Raw genomic sequence first — 20,184 nt, 5'->3', positions numbered from 1 at the left:
ATAGGCTGATATGGGACTTTGTTAGTATAGTGTGCAGCTAAGCCAGCTTTGCAACACTTTTCACTTGATAATAGTAATTCACCTTCCATAAATCCTACAGTGTTTAACAAATGAAAGTAATTATCACTGTCCTTATTTTCCCTATGCAAAAATGGAATTATAAAACAGCAGTGAACCTACTTCTTCAAGGTCACACTGCCACCCCAGTAGCTGAACAGAAAGCAGCCACAGCTCTCCTGGTGTCCTGTTTGTATCCACTTACAAGGGATCCCTTTTGTTTAATAACTGCATTTTTGCATATGAAGTTATTTGAAATGGCATCCTGAGTTCTGATGGCAGAATTTAATGGTTAATGAATCACAAAGATCAGAGCAGATCCTTTCCCCTGCAAGTGCATGATACCAGAGGTCAGGAGAGATAGTGAAATGACAAACGCCAGTGTTTGAGTAATGCTGTAAATCAAGGAGTAAGGAAATGTTATGGTTAGTCGTGAGATTAATGGCTCATGACTTGCCATGAAAATTCTTTTCTGAAAGGTACTGAAACTGTCTGATTAAAAGAGTAATCCCAGTGCCCACATCAACCAGCACTTGCATGGCCATCAAGGGAAAGGCTCCTTGTGAGTCCATGGAAGATGCAGCGCAGCTCATGGCCCCGGAGCCATTCTTCAGGTCTGGCATTTAAGCTCCTTGCAGGAGCAGTGCCAGAGCACTTCTGCAAGCTGCAGAGGCATCCAGAATCAACTTAGCACCTCATGATGCAGGCAACACATCCTTCCTGGCACTAGGGACTGGAAAGAGGACCACTTCAGTTCTCTCTGCCAGAGGAAAACCTCTCGAATGAAGCTGGTGCTTTCTGAGCCTCCAGACCTTCTAACAATAGCAATAGACAAGGGAGTGTGCAGGAAGGGTGTGGTGGGGAAAGAGAGAGAGGGAAAGTATTTGTAAAATGCTCAAAGCATCCTTCCTATCACAGAACACTGAGCTTTTTCTTCTCCATGCCTTCCTCGACACATTCAGTACCTGAATGCACTATTTTTGGACAAGTGAAATGACATGGAAATAAAAAAAAACCAAACATGAAATGCCTCTTATTTAGCTTTCTCCTCCATTTATTAGAGTATAGGATCCTGAGAAAAGGCCCTTACTTCTTTGATGATGTTATTTCTAGTTGTGGTTGGCCTACAGAGGACTGCTGTTGGCTACACTATCACAAAGTTATAGTACCTTAAAGAAATCTATTTTGGGGGAAAGAAGACAAAATAAAAGGGAGGGAGGAGGAGGAGGACTGTGTTAAGACAAGAGATGTCAGCCATTTTCATTTTCAGTGAGATGATAGATACTAACCATACTTTAAAAAGAAACAATTAAGAGGGAGCCAGTCTCACTGCAAATATGCTAAGAAGTCATGCCTTGAGGGTCTGAGTCTCAGCTAATAGAGATTTCAACAGTGGAGTTGGGGCTCATATTCTTGAGGCAAAGTACAGTGAAGAATCAAGACTAAATTTGTCACTTACAGAAAACAACAACAACAACAACAACAAACCACAATTGTCTGAAGACATTGTCATACATTTAATTGTAGATTAAGGATGAGCACCAAACTTGGCCTTTTCACCATACCTCACAACCTCTTTTTTTCACATGTGGTTCTTTTGCTAATGGAAATTGTCCTTATTTTTTCCATTTACTTTTTTTTTTCCTTCCACCTTTTAGCTGAATATGGTGTATGAAAAACCATTCACTTTAATTCCTGACACAAGGCAGTCAATTTACACTGGAGGCAGCTGCTCTGTGAGCTCGAGCCAACCCTTTCTTGCCCTAGATTCGTTGCAAATCTGGCCAGAATGTCACATATATTTTTAGTTTATGATGATCTCCTAATACAATTCCAGCTTCTACACAGAGCCCTTCCAGCAGTCTAATAACTAGCTTAGGTTAATGAACTTCAGACCAACTAACCGGTCATTAATCTTAAGGAAATATCTTTCCTTTCTGTAACATATGCAATGTCAATCATTGTCCTGTGCTTAAAAAAGCCACAGTCAAACAGTTCAGAATTAATTAGACCCATGAACAAAAATAAAATACAAAGCCTAAAAGCAAATCTAACTCCCTCATTCTTTCATCCCCTCAAAAGTAAGAAGGCATTTGTCAGAGGAGGAAAAAATTTTGTTTCCTTTAGCTTTTTGATACTTCTGCTAAGCACCAACACACTCTAAAACTTCCTCATCATGAACAGACCCAAAGTAAATGAAGGAAAAGAGTCTAAACAGAAAAGTGCTGAGGCTAAAGCTGCTTTCCCACCCCAGCTTCAGCTAGGAAATATCTGCACTGTATTAATTATCACCTGAGAGCCTGACTGGGGAAGGAAGCTATGCATACACCTCACCAAAATAGGGATATTTCCACTGGAATAAAGGAGCTATTATTTGCCCCGCGGGGGGATGGGACGCAGGGTAGTGAAGAGGGGCCAAGGAACCTGTGTCCATCCTGCCAAGACCTCCCTGTGGGGCTCATAAATTTGTAATGAGCTGTAGGTTAAAACTGCCAAAAAGACAAAATGTCAATCTGCTGGTGTCCTGCCATCTTGCCAGAGAGGGGTGGCTGGACATAACTGGCACATGCATGATGTCACGTCCTTGAAATGAGGTGTCACCTTCCTGCAATTGGTCAGATTTAGTGGAGCCTATAAAACAGATTGTTCTGGAGCTACTGTCTGAAACAGGAAAACCTGGAGCCAATTTACTAAGCATAATTTATTCCAGGCCCTTTGTTGCAATAAACAGAGCTCTTCAGTCTCCTCAAACACACAGACAGTAGGGAGTTCTGTGCTTATGGGAGGTTTTTCAGATCATTCTGCTCAAACCTATCTAAATGCAAAATGTCGCATTCACAAATACTGTGTAGGTTTCTGACTTCTCCTGGCGTCATGAAGTCCAGAGCTGGAAGGACTGTGACCCGTCTGCAAACACACACTTTTTTAACAGTAGTTCATGTAACTTTCAGTTTAATTCCATTAAAAATAATAATAAAAAAAAAATCTATACAGAATTGGAGAATAATTTAAAACCTGTCTCCGGCACTAGTTTTCCAAGGCCATTTTAAAATTTGGGATCAGAGAACCGAGAACAATGAAAACTGCCTGTAGCAAATACAGCAAATACAATTAACCAGATTGTGTGTCTCAGTTATACTGAATCTAACAGCAATGTTACAAATTGCAAGTAACTACTGAAAACCTAGAGCAACCTTTGAGTTGGCTCATGTTGATTTAAAAATGCTGGAATAGAATAAAAAAGTCTGATAATCACTGTGGACCTATAAGTAGGCTGAATAAGTTACTTAGGCCTTTAAGTCTCAATACGTAAGCTCTCTGATAGCAGGGTTTTTCTTCTCCTCATCTATTTCTGTCTGAGAGCTTGAGGTTTTTTTGACTTTTCCACAGAGTGAGAAGAGAGTAAAAAATATCCTTTGCAGACATCAACAAAATAGCATGAGTGGCCTGTTAGACAATCATATTGCTTTAAAAGATTTAAAACTAATTAGCTGCAAAAAAGAAAGAATAATTGCCCCAACGACAATTCAAATGCATTGAAAGGTACGTTATTTCTTTTCTCATATTGTACACATATTTTATACATATATACAAATTTAAAGCATGTCACTTTAAGCATGGATGTACAGATATATGTTTCCAATGTATTTACCTGTAGATGTCTCTCCTATAAATGATATATATTACAAAAGAAAAATTACTACAGTTTTTTACTCTGTGGTTCAAACTGTACTATAATCATCAAGTGCATATTAGATATTCTGTTAATAAAAGGGAAAACTACAAGCATATATGAGTCAGATTAATAACTTATAAAATAGACTAAAAATAAAATTACATTTCCAGACTTACTTAACATTCTTAGCTTGCTTCTTAAATAACAAAGATAATATTCATCCAGAGTACATTGAAACTATGTTCTTGTACCCCTTAGATAGATGTTCTGTTGATATATTATTTGGCAGAGGAGGTTTTTCTCTTCATTGTGAAACCTCAGTTTAAAGCTAACTCCATCCAAGAACTGGTAAACACTATTCTCCCATTTATTAAGCAGCTTTTGTGCTGTTTATAGTGGAGCAAATGTTCTCTTCCAGGATTCTGAAAAATTATTCTTTTTACAAAAACCTCAGATCAGTATTACATGACTTCCCAACACTAGCAAAAATTACTCAGTAAAAAGACAGTGGTACAATAAAAAAAAAAAAAAAAAATTAGTCTACCATAATGATTGTTTTGTTTTGGTTTTTCTTAAATCATTAGTTTTGGCATATCTGGTTTAGATAAGGCTTTGCTATAAAGCAGACCTTGCTATTGTTAAATACCCAGATGAATAATAAAGACTCATATGATGTATAACACAGCTTATAATGAGTTTTACAAAGCTTTACAGGCTTTACCTTTACCCAGCTCCTCACAGGATTTATACCCTATCCATTCAACACCAGTAATCTGTAAGGCAAGAAAAATCTCTGCTCTGATTCCCACTTGAGAAGAGCCAAATAGAGAAAATAAAAATGAAGGGACTAAGAGACAAGGATGCAACTGTGGGAACAAAGAGTCAGCAAAGAAACCTAGTTTTATTGAAGAGAACTATCTAATAATAAATAAAGCTCTCCAATAGGTAGAAAGTATGTCTGAGGATTACAATGGATCTTTTTCCATTAAGATAAACCCAAGCCACTGTAATAGTTTTCTGCATCTTTCTGAAGCTAGTCTACTGATAGAAGCATTTACAAAAGGCATGTAGCCTGTTTGAAGATAAATACTGGTAAGAATGGGTAACCTACCTAGAGTTACCCGTGTTACACCTCTGTGTCACACTTCTATGAAGAGCTTATCTGACCAAGAAATTTACTATAGAGCAATTAAAATTATACACATAGGAAATGAGCACTTTATCCTCAAAAGATATCAGGGTATTTTTCATGTCAGTGTCAGTGGGGTCAGGATTACACCCAAAGATTTCACATAGACATAGAAGAAGTTCTTTCGGAATGCAACAAATAGACAGTCGTGCACACAGACATATTAATATATGATAACATATCACTAGAAACAGTGATTCTGAGAAGTTTTATCTGTGTCATTATATATTTTGGACATATGATGTTTGATAAAACAAATGTTACTCTCTGTTCCTAATTCATTGTATATTGTGTCTGCATAAAATCAGACCTATAGTTTTATGTTCTATAGGCTGCTTCTGAAGTGCAATGTCTATTGTCCAAGAAAAAGGATGGGATGGAAACTAATTTGTCATCTGATAATGATATCGCAAAAAGGAGATAGGCAGATGAATAAAGTGTTCCACCAGACAGATGTGCAACTGATATCTTCCACACATAAATATCTACATGCCTTTCACTGTAAAGTTATGTGCATATGCACCTCATATAGATTTTTTTGTTCTTCTTTTTTTGATGGAAGGAACTGTGACTTCAGATATTACGTCTGTAATAACAGCTTCCCATAGGCTTTTTATTTAGAATGACATGAGAACACTTTACATGTCTCATCATTAAAAAAAAAAAAAGGAAGGAAAAAGAAAGAACACAAACCAAAGAAGCAAGCAGCGTATGGCACAATTTAATAACACATAAGAAGCAAAAGGAACCCTAAGCCAAACCTCAGCGTTACATTATTTTAAGTATAGTATGTTTCCCCAGCAGACCAAAAAAACTTCTGAAGCTATGAAAAGTGATTCTAAGAGGGGTTTTATAGCTTCGGTATCCAAGAAAAGAAAGAGGCGGTAGGATGAAAATTCCTAGAGACATTAATGAAAAGGTAGACTAGATGAAAACCGCTTCCTGCCAAGTACCGTGACGTCTGAAGGTTTTCAAAGAGAGCCAGAGAATTTCCCTCTAAAATGTCTGTCACCACCTGCAGCATTTGGGGTGGCTTGGCTCTGCTCTGAACAAAGTAGACAGGGAGAGAACACATGCATACTGGAAACATTGCCTGTGGAACAGCCTTGGCTTGCTGTTGAGAAAATACTGAAAAGCCAGAAAAGTGTCATGATGGCCATCAGAGAAAAGAAATGTTCATTTTGAGATGACCTGCCTGAGCATTTAAACACTAACAGATTGTATTTGTTCTGCTAAAACCTGAATTAACCCCAAGCAGCACAGTCAAGCCAACTAAACCACTGACCCTGCAACTACTATTCTATCGCTGGAAGAAACATATACCCTTAATGGCCAACTCAAAGGAAGGATTACAGTCTCCTTTTCACCTCCAGGAACTCTTGCCAGTATTTTACTATGGAAAAACTGTTCTCTGTACCTCCTTTCATAGGAGACTGTCCAACATGTTCAGGGGTGGAACATGAGTCCTCTGGTACAGTTCAACTACCAGAGGTCTGTGATTGTTCTTCTTTTTGTGGTCACCAGTAACTATTGACAATGAGATCTTTTATAGATTTAGCTACTTGAACGGAGGCTCGTTCTGCCATGTATTTTGTATGCTTGAGAAAAACCCAGCTTGATGGGTAGGTAGTGTAGTGCTCTAGCAAAATCTGTGAAAAATCAAGTCCAGACTCACTTCTAGGCACTACAGAGCAGGAAGGTAAATAATACTCTGAAAGAGTATAGGCAGTGGGCTATCTGCATGGATATATCTATAGATGCACATAAGAAGGTTTCTATTGTCCTTGATCCAAGCAATCCAGACCTTACCCAACTCCTGCAGTTGTATGTCTCCATTAATTGCATCCTACACAACAATATATGACACATTTCAGTTATACATGCATCTAAGGCATCACCAGCCAGCCAACTTGGTGGGCAGGCAGAAATATCTTGGTTCTGCCCATAGCTACCCAGCCTATTCATACAGTCATAACCCAACAGACCCTTCTAAAAACAAACCACACACACACACACAAACAAATAAATAAAAACAAAACAAACAAACAAACAAAACCACAAAACTGAAATAAATTAATAAAGCTTTACATATACAAATATATTCATAATATTAATCTAATTTCATAACAAATACTTTATTATGCTATAAATTGCAGCTAGATTTATCTGATATAAGCCGAAGTGTTTAACAGAATCACAGAATATCCTGAGTTGGAAGGAATCCATAAGGATCATCAAGTCCTGCTAGTTAGTACTGGTATTGCCAACTAGTTTGGAATTTTGCTTAAATGCTTGTTGGCACTCAGAGATTTTCCAGCTGTAACTAATATCTGCCTATGGCACCCTCAGAGAAAAGTAGAATGCTACAAATTTTGAAGCAGGCAACTACATACCGCAGTAGGCCTCATAACATAGTTAAGCATTTAAAAAATATTTCTATTGTACTAATCTTGATAGGATGTTTCATTAGCTGCCAGCATCATTTAATTCATTGTCAGCTGTGCAAAAGTCTGATCTGGCAGTTATCAAATAATTCAGGCTACTACAGTTTAGTGATGGTATGACAGTTGGTCTTTGATCAAATATGTTTGCTGTATATCCAATGGCATATTTTTGTAGAATTCCTTTCATCAACGTATGGCCTCATTATTTAATGAACTGTCAGTGAACTCTGTACAGCAGTCTGCAAGGCTTTAATATATAAACTACAGTATAGGAAGAGACATGCCAGAAGGATTTTAATTTGCACTTCCAACAAATTTTGATTTAATAATTCATAACTGTACACTTGAACTCTGTTGGAGGAGGTTTTTTCATATTCATTGTCCAACTAATTATGGATCAACATTTTGTTCAGCCAATATGTAAAATTATATACATATGAACATGTACACTGCAGCGCGAGTGATCTGTGTTGGCACATTAACCCAGTTATTATATTGTTAGGCTGAAGGCATTTGCTTTCTTCCTAGTTTTTATAATGTTTGATTTCATTTACATTTAGAGCATGTGTCAGAAGGAAACAACAGAGCCACTATAACACATCCCATTTGTAAGCTTACACAAGTCACTAACTTAATGTGAACCTATTCCTCTTGATGGGTTTCCCTCAGGTGCTCATTGTCACAGCACTGGAGCAGTTTAAAAGCTTTAATGACTCTATTGTCCATCCTCTATCCTTGTCATTGTGAGTTAATTGATTTTTTTCTTTTTTTACTGTTACCATAGGAGATGACATCACTTGTCTAAGGTCACAGCAGCATTTAGGACCAGTACCCACATCCCCTCGATGTCCAGGCAGTGCCTTAGTCACCCGGCCACTCTTCTCACCGGGGACTGCACACTACTGGCTGTGATCCCTGTGGTGAGATCCATGACTCATATACCACTTCTTCCAGTGTTTTACTCTTGATTTAAGCCCTTTTACAAACTGCAGAAAATTACAAGTGCAATTTCATTTTCCATAAGCAAGAACTTCATAGAGCTGCGTAAGGAGTAACAAGCAGCCAGTGTGAGTTCAGGAGCAGGTTATCAAAGCTTTAGCCATCCTGTGTTCACTGATCACTAATTTCACCATTTGAAAGGCTTGTAACAAGCTGCTATCAGACTCTAAGAGAACTGTCTGCTTGTGTTGCAGCAGAAATCAATTTTTATTTGGTGCAATACAGTCGTTTTGCTGGTCTATTTTTAAGCTGCTTTGTGAAGTGTGCTAGCGTGACAGTTCCTGGAATCTGAAACAGCCATACTGAAAAAGAAAACAAGAATCCAGGCATCACCACCTCCATTCAACACAGAACTATTACCACTTTGGTTTCAAACCACAATAACTTTCCTTTGTCTCGTGAGGACAAAATGAGGACACAGAGTGCACAGATGAATCAATACTTAACTGAAAAATAACAAAGCTTTTAGACAGTTAACCAGTTAGTTACTGGGGAGGTGCCATAGCCAGAAGATTATTAATAATAAGAAAAAAGGTGGGTGTAAAACAACATCTCTATTTTCCTTTTCCTAGTAGACACCTGTCATCTAAGAGGATGAGGCAGTCTTGATCTTGACAAAGTTCTGAGTCTTCAGTCTCTGCAAGGGTGGTCAACACCGGAACAGGGACTCAGAGAACTTGTGGATTCTCTATCTTTGCAGATATTTCAAACTTGAGTAGGGATACCTCTGAGCAACCTGATCCAAAGTTGAAGTTGTCTCTCCTTTGAGTGCAAATGGGACCATATAACTTCTTGATGCCCCTTCCAACTAAATTTTTTTTACTACTTCTTTGAACAGCTAGTGCAGAGAGGAATAACTGAACTGGATCACATGCTGAAGGTCTTAAATACCTTCCAACACCTTTCTATTGATCAATTTAACGCTCTGATATCCATCAAATGACTTTTCCTACTCTCTGGTGATCACTCTTACTTTTCCAAGGACTCTTCTGATGAGGGCAACACTTACCTGAGCTGCTCACAAATCAACTCATTTACTACTGAAATCTACTGATAAAAGGAGTGCTTTCCTTTTATGAAACTGTCTGAAAGCTGCAGTCATTCAAGAGCTGATTCACAAGTAAATCATAAACCTCTGTATCAAAAACAGTAATGCACACAATAGGGCAAAAGAAGTACACACAAAATAGGTGCAGATGCTGCATTACCTATATAATTTAATCCAACATCTCAAGGCTGATAGATATTGTTCACACAGACAAACCTGGATTGCCCATCCTATGAGAACTAAACACAGAACTGAGTGTCAAAATTATTGACACTGTATTTGAAATAATGTTTTTTTTCTGCACTGATGAGACAAGAAGGGGATTTCTTCCAGGATTCCCCTGTTTGAGCTAGAAGAGGTAGCTAGGTGAGAAAGATCACTAGATAGACTGCTGACACACAAACCAAGCCAATATGTTCTGCTTACCCAGAAGACAAAATATCAGCTGTGTATTCCAGCCTGACCTCTCTTTCCTGTTCAAATTAGCAACTCCTTCCTGCTAGTCTATTATCTCCTAGTTGGATCAAGAAGTGGAAGCCACTGTAGTTACTAAACCAAATGCTTCTCAAGGGTGTGTGGAGAAAAATTACTAAAAAGGATTTGTCCTCCACACCATCTTAGCTAAAAAAGGATGTGGTGGAGAAGATTAAGTTTTGTTTCCATAGACACAGCTGAGCAGGTGGCAAACATCCGCCACAGGTGCTTGTCCTAAAGAGGATCTCATTCCATAGTAAAACAGGCACCCCCCAAAGAAACTAGGGCTTGAAGATATCCAGGACTCCTCATGTCAGATGAGACCTATGTAAGTTTATGAAACCCCTTGGGATCATCATGATTAACTATCTTCCTTAAGCTATTCCCCACTGGGCTTTAGTGCTTTTAAACCACTGACCCCTTGAATTAAAGAGGTAGATTTCTCTTTTCACAGCTGTGACTCAACAGAGGGAGGAATTCAGAGACATCTAAAAACAAAGCCATGCAGAATTTAAAACAAAATCCTTCAATGACAGATTTAGAGAGTGATGGCTGCAGCTGGAACTTAGAAATATAACAACTAACTAAATGAGCATGCATTATACAAAAGCCTTACATGGACAGACCCTGTGAAGGGCAATTTCTTCACAAGAAACTAGAAAAACAGAACTACTATGAATAAATTGCCAGGAAAGCTAGATATCGGCAGTTCAAAATAAACCTCACTGCATGAGTCCTTCAGCAATATGAGTAAAATGAGAAGATAGATGGTAGTATGTTAGACAAATTTATTCTTGATTGTTTTATATATATATATATATATGTACATGTATATATATTAATCTGCAATACAAAACTGAAATCCCTGTGACTGGACGGGAGTAAAACACTGATAAGATGCAGTTTTTGATTTATATAGTACCTTTCACATGTCCAATTCAAACATACATTATTGAGTCTTTGTAAAGGAAATATATTACTACTATTCCAGTTTCATAGCTGGGGAAGCTGACGCAAAATGTATTCAGTAGTCATCCTAGGTGGACTTGAAGTGAGCAAGAAGTGGAATCCATTTCTATTACTTATCAGTTTTTGATGCTTTTACCTTAAACTTGATATTAATTTTTCTACCCAGTGAAATATTTTACCTGATGTAGCATATCAGTTTTAAATAAACATGCATGAATGTAAAGATGAATTTATAAAATATCTTGAAGATCCTCAAGCATGGAACATAGTTACAGAGGAATAAATCTATTGACCATCTTCACACAGTTCTGCAAAACAACAATGATCACTGGAAACTCTGCTTTCCTTGTCTGCTCAGCTGGAGTATGTGACTTGCATTAATGGCACAGGAAATAATGTACTTGCACTCAGACCCAGGACTGACTGATGTCAAATGAAGTTCAGCCATTCATATTAATGGGCATCCACATTTGTCTGAGGGAATGGAAGTCTCTTAGACCTTAGGGTCATGAATTGACAAGCCATCGAACATTTTCTCTGTTATGCTGGCCACCCTCCATCCTCAATGAGATCAGCTGTCTAGACCCTTAGTCCCACTACAGCTGCTTTGTGCTCCTCTTGAGGCACAGAAAGAGCTCATTGCTAATTCTTTCTGTGTAATGCACAGTTCAGAGTGAGGTCTCACAACTCCATTTCTAAGACACACAGAACAGTCACATTTCTCTGGAAGCCAGGAAAAACACAGACACAAGTGTGTAAACTGTGAGTTTTCTTATTCTGGAGATCTGTGATTGACTAAGACAAATAGTGACAGAAATGCCATTAATGATCAAAAAAACAAAACAAAACAAAACAAAACAAAACAACAAACAAAAAAAACGCAATTAAAAAAAAACCTGAAACATAATCTAAGAAGAACAAAAATTACTAACAATTTGTACTAAAAAAAATATTGCTAAACTGCAATTGTCTCACACCATTAACAAACTGGGAGGAGACAAAAAACATTTTTCCTTCATATGGACTTTCTGGAAAAATACCTTCTCACAGCATTTTTTCTTGGCAAGTTCTAGAGTATCTATGAGCTCGCGGGTTGTAATCACTCTAATGACCAGCAAGCAGTTACTTCAGACAGCTGATACAAGTCTGTGGCTGATATAATCTGCCAAAACATTAAAATATGCAAAGAAATACAGAATTTTATTCTTATCAATGTTAAGCAGAGCAATTCTGTGAATAAGGACAGTTATAATTTTCACCATCATCATTAATATTCATAATAGTAAGAACAACAATAACACCAATAACCATAATTTTTCTAAAAAAAATTTTTTTTTTGCAACAACAACTATGCCAGAGGCAAATTAAAATGTTATGGTTGATAAGAAAGTAGGCTGTTTCCAGTGACATTTACAAGTTATAACCCAGCTTTGGCAGTCAGAACATGCAGAGTGAGTCAATTCAAAAAGGCCACTGGAACCTTGGCATCTCTATTCCTTTAGAGGCACCTCAGCCACATTCTTGATTTTCAGAAGTGCTTATATAAACATTAAAAAGCATAAAACAATAAAAATATAATAATCTAGCATGCAAGGCCAATACTAACAAAGGATGAGACAAATGAAGAAAACAAGATTAAAATAAATGCTTTAAGTGCATAATAAATTTCAATATTATGAGTCACTGAATTGACTTGTGAACTGCGAATTGACCATGCCCCTTTTAATTGTTCCAGAAAATGATCTCTTTTCTGAAAAAGAACATCTTTAGCAGTCATAGTTGCTAAAACTGATTGTTTCTTTGTTGATCAATAGATTTGTGTACTGTAGCACAAGTTACAGTACTTAAGTATGGCTATAGGTTTAGAAAGCAGCATGCAGATGTGCAGCTAGATCAGCAAATGTTTTCTGTATGTACTTGGAGAATTACCAGGATAAATCACCAAGAAAACAATGCAAATCTATTCCTCACAGTAATGTAAGTTGAAATGGAAAATCTAAAACAGCAAAACTGCAAAACTATGCAGTCTGTAACTGAGAAAAGCAATCATATTTGAGCTTCTTTCAACATTAAAGTTGTCTCTCAATTTGCTTCCCTTAGCAATATGTATCACAAAACACATTACTGCTTTTCTACATTTATGCTGTTCTGGGTTTTCTCCACCTTCATCATCCATTTCCTGTTCCAGAAAAACCCTTTCACACAACAACTCCTTACTTAAATAAGCTTATAAATATGTTTGTAATGGCAAGACTGAAGGTTCATCCAGACAAGTAGTCTGTTTTCAACAGTAAGTGTAAGGAAAAATAAGAATAGAACATTCATATATATTTCCCCAGTCTTTGTGCTCCCCCTTCTCTGCATCTATTTTCAGCTCAGGAGATTTCCTGAACCTATTTTGACTGGTCTATTTTGGAACCCCCAAGCAGATATCACTTTCAAGTACTTGTCCAGCCTCCCTTCAAGCCTTTATACAGTTCTTACATCTGCAACACCATCTGGCAAACAATTTTGTATGTCTGCCACCTAATGTGTGACAAACCACTTCCAATACCAGCAATGCAACGTGACATCATAGTATTCCCCTCATACACCACCATCTTCATAACATTAGCCGGAAAGTATAACAGATCCTTATGAGCAATAAAATAGAAAGATTTTGAGTGAGTTGTGATGATCATCCAACTGTTGTAATGCTGAAGGCATTATGCATACTACCTCATTACTTTACTTAGTATAACAGACTCACAGAGTGGCTGGAAAATTAAGAGAGAACTGTTCAGATAAAATTAAGAAGGTGATAGTAGTGGTCAGCTCCAGTGAGTGCTGCAGAAGAAAAATATCTCACTATCATCACTGCACAAGATGAGATATAACATTTCACAACTAAATATTTGGTCAAAATCCAGCTTTGAGCATTCAATCCAAGAATGTTCCAAGGTTAGCAAATACATGGGCGGGGCAAATCACATCTTAGATCAGTGAAAAGGAAACACAACCAACAGTGGCTCAAGACCAGTAGCAGAAGGACTCTCACTCATTCTTGGTTATTGGTTTCAGGCGGTAGAATGAAAAAAGCATCCCAGTGCCCAGCAATTGGGTAGCCCTGTCATGTCTCTCCCTGGCAAGGCCTTCCACCTCACTTACATTGCAGCAAAATTCAGTTTTACTTTACTGAAATGTCCAGATTTTCCCACATTCAAAACTTTTACTCTCATTATAAATGAATTAAAAGAGGGGATGAGGGGTGTGGAAGGGTTTTATTTTTGTAGAACTGATATCTTCAAAATCTTATGTTCTCAAAATTGTTAGGATAAATAATTTCAAAAATGTATTTTAAGTTTTAGACTATAAAATGACTATGTGGAAATACAATTATAAGATCTATTAATCTTCATACTTCAAGGTGTGAGTGCTGTAAGAAACAGCATCTTGCAATTTAGAACAGTGAAATTGTGAAGATTTATGTCTTCCGTTTAAACATCTGGTCTTACCCACTCTTGGTGCCAGAACGGCAGACTGGATGAGCTACTTATTTATTCCAGTCAGGAGTTTCCTTGACTCCTGGACTTCATGTTAAGACATGTTGAACATCTTACTCCCACTGGAGCTTTTTTACTGTCATGAAGTCAATAGGTCAGAACTTGAAATTTACTGCTCATGAAAGAGATTCCTCATTTGAGTTTGTTATATTCTAGTGTATTAGTACACAAATACTAAAAAACGCTTGTATTTTATATACTCCACACTTAGACTTCATACATGCATAGTGATTAAGAGTCTGTCAGAACATAGCTTCTTTACCAATAACGCATATAGTTAATCATGAGGGGCAGTAAATATCTAAATGGATTACATCTCATAGAAGTAGTACAGTGAGCCTTATAGAAAAAAAGTTCCTTTCTTTTTACAACAGAGTTTTCAACTTACTATTATAAACTGTAATTTTTCCAAAGAATCAAGTCAGTTATATTTACTTATTTTGAATTAAAAGTTATTTAGTTATTTTGTATATCTATCAAAAGTCAAATTTCAAGTTGTTTGTATCTGCAGTGGATCATGGTAATGTGATGACATTTCTGTCATTGCCTAGTGAGTTTCAAAGCTGTTTCAAAAAATATACACATGTAAAAATTCCGTGACTTTTTTTGCCAAAAACTAACATTAAATTGCTGACGGAAAACATTACACTTTCTGAAAAAAAAATAAAAAAACAACAAAAACAACAAAACCAAACCCAAAAACTCATTAAGGTTTGAAACAGAAAAGTTACACCTCCTTTTTAAATTACAGCTACTTTAAAAAATTTCCAAAGGTAGCTACAATTTAGCTTTGATCTTGCTATTGCAGGATCCCAGAAATACTTAATTATAGCAGGGGAAATGTTGTGTGCACACATATGTGTGTGTTTGTCTACAGTCTGCGTGAGCAATTGAAAAATATCCAACATATGCACACAGCAAGCCACATAATTAAAATTACTCTTATGAAGAGTAAATTTGTCTTTAAAACTGAAAATAATGGAAGGACAGCAGAGACTTCTCAGTACTAAAACATAATACTTCATTTAATGAGTAATCCCTGGAGCACATGAATGTTTACCTCACTCTGGGCAAGCTCAAGTGCATGGACAGACAATTACAGTACTTCAGCTGATGTGCAACAACTTGTTAAGCAGCTCTAATGCAACTACATTCTTTTGTGGGCTTAAAGGCTGCATTTATATACCTTCCTCAATGCCAGAGTGACTTTTGACTCCTAAATATTAAATGGCTAAAAATTATCAGCATGTTCTAAGTTAGAATGCCTGAATCTAGACCCACAAATCACTAGAGACTGGTAAAACCTGAAACTTAAGTCTGAAGTCTCTCCAGGTTTGGCAGGTACTGTGTTTGAATCCATTCTGTCTTCAGAAAAATTTAAAAAATATACAAAAAATAATAATAACTAAAAAGACAGACAAGGTTTTGCGATAGGAACATCATAATACATTTAAGTTACATTGTTTCTTAGATGAATAATGTCTGGATAGCAAATTTATTAACATGACCACTTGGCTGAATATGATTAAAAATTAAAAAAAAAATAGACGTAGACTGTAGATCAATAGTAAATGCTGGCAAATGGCTTCAGAGAGTCTCCAAGTTTTGCTTTGGGAGAATGGCAAAAGGAGAAGGGATATTGCTAAAGCTTCATTTCCCCCCACTTTTACATCACTACCTCTTTTCAAAGTGTAGGATGCAAAATTCTGAGCCTGATATTTAGCAAAAGCACAGCTTAAATTATAAAAATAGCAAATCTATTAGATGAATCAGGAGTTGCAATGAACTTGGAACCTCTCAAGCTAACACTGGTATTCTTTCAGCTGTGTTTTAATGTTTCATCATGTACTCAGGACACAGATTTCCTTGCTTTGGTCAATCCTGTGGAGGCTACTGTGCACCTTCTTCAGTGGGGTGACTCTTCACAACGAAATCTGTGAAAGCTGAAGGCAGTGCTTCAAAATATTCAGTAATTTTCTAGGCTTTTAGATTTTATACAAAAACCTTATTTTTCTCTAATTTAATATTACTAGGTAAGGAATTTATACAATCCTAGAATTACATTCAACCCTTTGAATGCAACAGTGAAGCTCATGTGGCCCCCGGTGAAAATGGGTTCTATAGCAAATTATTGTGATTTACAGCACCTATGCATGAGTTTTCAACTTATTATGATTTTATTTCTTAAATATTAAAAATATAATGCATTTTAGAGGCTTTTCTAATGAAGTAGAAAGTACCAATCAATGGTCATCTATATTTTTGTTGGCATAGTTTTACATTTCACACGAGACCTTTGATATCAGAGCATGGCTGAAATATCAAAATTCTTTCAAATGCTTATCGCTTTTAATGATAACTGCAGCTGCTCTCAAAAGCTGCTGCCCTTGGTATCACTTACATTCCCACAGGAATATAAATGTCTGTGAGGCAAGGATTTATAAAAGGTATTCTTCTTAGGCCACCGGAGAAACACACAGCTTTAGATTTTTGATGCTGCATAATAGTATTATTGGTCTAACATGTTGAAATATACATTTTTTTTCTATTTTTTTTTTCATGAAGCTTATCTACTCTCACATTTATTAATCTGAAAACAGGACAAAAGAAAAAAAAAAACAGGGTAGGAAATCCAGCAAACTCAGAATTCAAAGACTGTCATTTGGGCCACTGAACATCTTCAATGGAAGCAATTTAGTCCAAGGCATGGGAATATTGAAAAAGAAACATTATGAAGAGACACTACTGAAAGCTGGTTGCTATCTGTTTGAGATCAAAGGGCATCAAAGCAAATATGAAATTATCTTGTAGATGAGGTAATAATGTACCTAGTGATCTTGAAATGAATTGTTTAAATATTCTTATTTTCACATTTCCTTTTGAAAGGTGTGCATTGAATCCCATGAATAATCCAACAATGACAATCACAAAATAGTGAATTAAAATTAAATTTTAAAATAAGATCTATTCGATCCTCGAATCAGAAGTATTTCTTTCATCATCTTAATGCCATACTGTTTTTAAAACCTGGTGACTTTATTTGTTTAATTTCATGTATAAGTCCCTGGTTATCACTCATACATAAGTCACCTAATGTGCACTGCTACAGCTGTTTGATGTATATTTCCAAACTCAGAAAAAACTAAGACCTAGAAACACATCACCACCTCTTGCAGAAATGTCACTCATGTTATGAATAAAGCATAAGCTTAGAAAAACATCATCACCCAACAAACAAATAGCATCTGCTGAACCAAATACATGTGTCTGGAACTGTGCTCCTTAGCTAATTGGAGGCAGGCTCTGGTGTCGTACTGTGGGAGCCCACAGTTGAGAAATCCTTCAAACTGGTCATGCAGAGTTCAGCGCCCCATGCAACGGCAATTGCTTAACTCTGGGGGCAGGAGGCATGGTGAGAAATCTCAGAAACCAGACAGGGAAACAATGCTGTCATTTGTCATGGACAACCTTGGTGGTGTGAGGAAGCCAGCGAGAAGGACAGGGACCCGAGTGAAGCTGGCCATGAGCAGAAATGTGCCATTGCAAAGTCCAAGCCCTGGTCTGGAGAAAAGCTGGGGCTATTTTATAGTGGAAGATCACTGAGGGGGGATGAAGGGCACATAAAAGCAAGAAAGGATAAGGTCACCTGAGCAAACTGGAGGCTAACCCTTCTTCCTGCAAGTGCTGCCCCAAACAACCATTGCACCTATATTCGTCTGTGTCAAGCTGGACTGGGGCAAGCTTACGCTTGGGACACCATGATGACTGGCATGAGAGGGAGTATTGACTCTCAATCTTCCTCTCAAAAATGGAGGAAAGCCTATATGACACAGAAATGATTCACTATTCAAATAGCAAAAGTTGAATGGGAACATGCATCCCTGCAGCTGGCAGACTGTCATATCCAAGGAGTCTATCAAACTCAATCACAAGACACACAAATGCTCTACTCTCATGTTAAGCACCTAATTCTAAACTGATAGTTAATTTAGAAAGATATTGCTGCAAGATAGTTAGCTATGACTCCCTAATACGTCCACAGACAAAGAAACAAAAAACTAACTGAAGGAGCTTGGTCACTCTCAAAAGCCTGTTCTAACTTTTAAAATGCAGTAGATGCAAGTAATGAACTAACGGATACATGCACTGGGATCTGGCCCAGTCTGATATCCAAGTTGGAGGACAAAACAGTTTTGAAACTCTGCAAGAACTCTTCTCCTCCTTTCCTGCATGTCAGACTAACCTCGACCCTGAGTGTATCTTCTAGTTCAGCCTTGTCCAACATGTGGTTCCAGGCAGGATGTTGCTTGTAAAACCCTCACGCACTAATTCCACTAATTGGAGCATTCAAAGCAGAGCTTTCAGAGGGGGACCAAAAGGCAATGTTGTCTTTCTGAACAGTAACAGGCTATCAACCACGGCCAAGGCAGGGAACTCATGCGTTAGTGAAGTATTGAGCTAACGTCTTCACAAAAGCCGTTCAATTTGATCAGACAGACTGTGGACCTTGATTTATCTGTCTAACAACCTTGTTCAGCCCTGCTGGGTTGGACTTTGCCCATTGCCACTGTCAGGAATCTGCAGAGCATCTCTGTGAAAAGCACCTGCAAAATGAGCAGAGGGGGAGGGAGAAATATTTCAGATTTGGTAAAATAGGTTAAATAGAGTTGAAAGTGTTGAACTGATTACCCTGTGTTAAATGACTATGAGAACAATACCGAAACCAAAGACGATCTAACACAACTGTCACAACAAAGGCAGTTCTGAAAGACATCTGACAAGGCAACATCTTTTTAGAAAACACTCAGGATATTAGCTGCATATTTGTGTGTTTTATTAAGACTAACGTCATGACAACAGCTTAATTTAGCACAAACAATAGGCCAATAAATACAATACTAGTGCTTTAAAATAATTAAATAGCCATTTGTTCTTGCATTTATGTTGCTTCCAAACACTGGCAGAATTCCTTCAAATAAACAAACAGCTCTTGTTTTGTTATTTTAATTTTTAAAGATTACATGTTGGCAGTAATTAAGGCAAATCTGGACATTTGTTCCATTCATCTGAGGTGAAAAAAAACAAAGACGTATCTATCACATTGCATTTTTACTCTTAGAAAGCCAAAACAAGGGCCCTCCAGGGAACAAGAAGTTTAATTATAAACTATCACTGCAACAAAAAAAATAGATTCTGGGACACGTCTCTGGGAACACATTCAATACAGTAAGCCAATGTAATCTGAAAAGTATTTTTTTATTATTATTATTTTAATTTTTTTTTTTAATGCAGGGTTGGAATTCTTTTTTGGTGTAAAACAAAAAATGTCAGCAAAATAGTGCTCAATTACAGAGGCGCAAAATTGGTTACAAAATGATGTTCATACAAAGTGATAGTTCAGAAGCACTCACAAGAATAGAAAAACACAAGCAGTGCCATCGATTAGCAGTTCATTTGTTTTTTGAACTGTGTACTAAATTTGTGCTGTGCAATAGTGAGAAAATCTGAACTATAAAACAAGAGTCAGAGTGCAAACCAATATCTCCTTCTCTGCACTATAGTTTTCAATTCCTACAGAGCATTCTATAATTGTTGTATCAATTGTCACAGCACAAGCATCTTAATGAAAAACAGAATTAACCCCATATTTTTTTCTTTTCATTCTCTCAACCAAGAAAAAGTAGGAAAGATATTACAGAATCTTCAGTTTGAAATATGTCTTCAGCATACATGATACATCAAAAAGATGGTTCATTTCTGTCCACAGAAAATTCTCCGAATAAGAA

General features: G+C 37.1%; 1 protein-coding gene across 1 annotated transcript in view; it reads right to left on the bottom strand.

The window, feature by feature from the left end:
* Positions 1–20,184, bottom strand: part of SEMA3D (semaphorin 3D) — a 147,271-nt gene that overhangs the window by 103,649 nt on the left and 23,438 nt on the right.

The sequence above is a fragment of the Streptopelia decaocto genome (assembly GCF_964273445.1).
Source record: "Streptopelia decaocto genome assembly, chromosome: 1".
Classification (NCBI taxonomy): domain Eukaryota; kingdom Metazoa; phylum Chordata; class Aves; order Columbiformes; family Columbidae; genus Streptopelia; species Streptopelia decaocto.
This window is presented reverse-complemented; position numbering and strand designations above follow the sequence as displayed.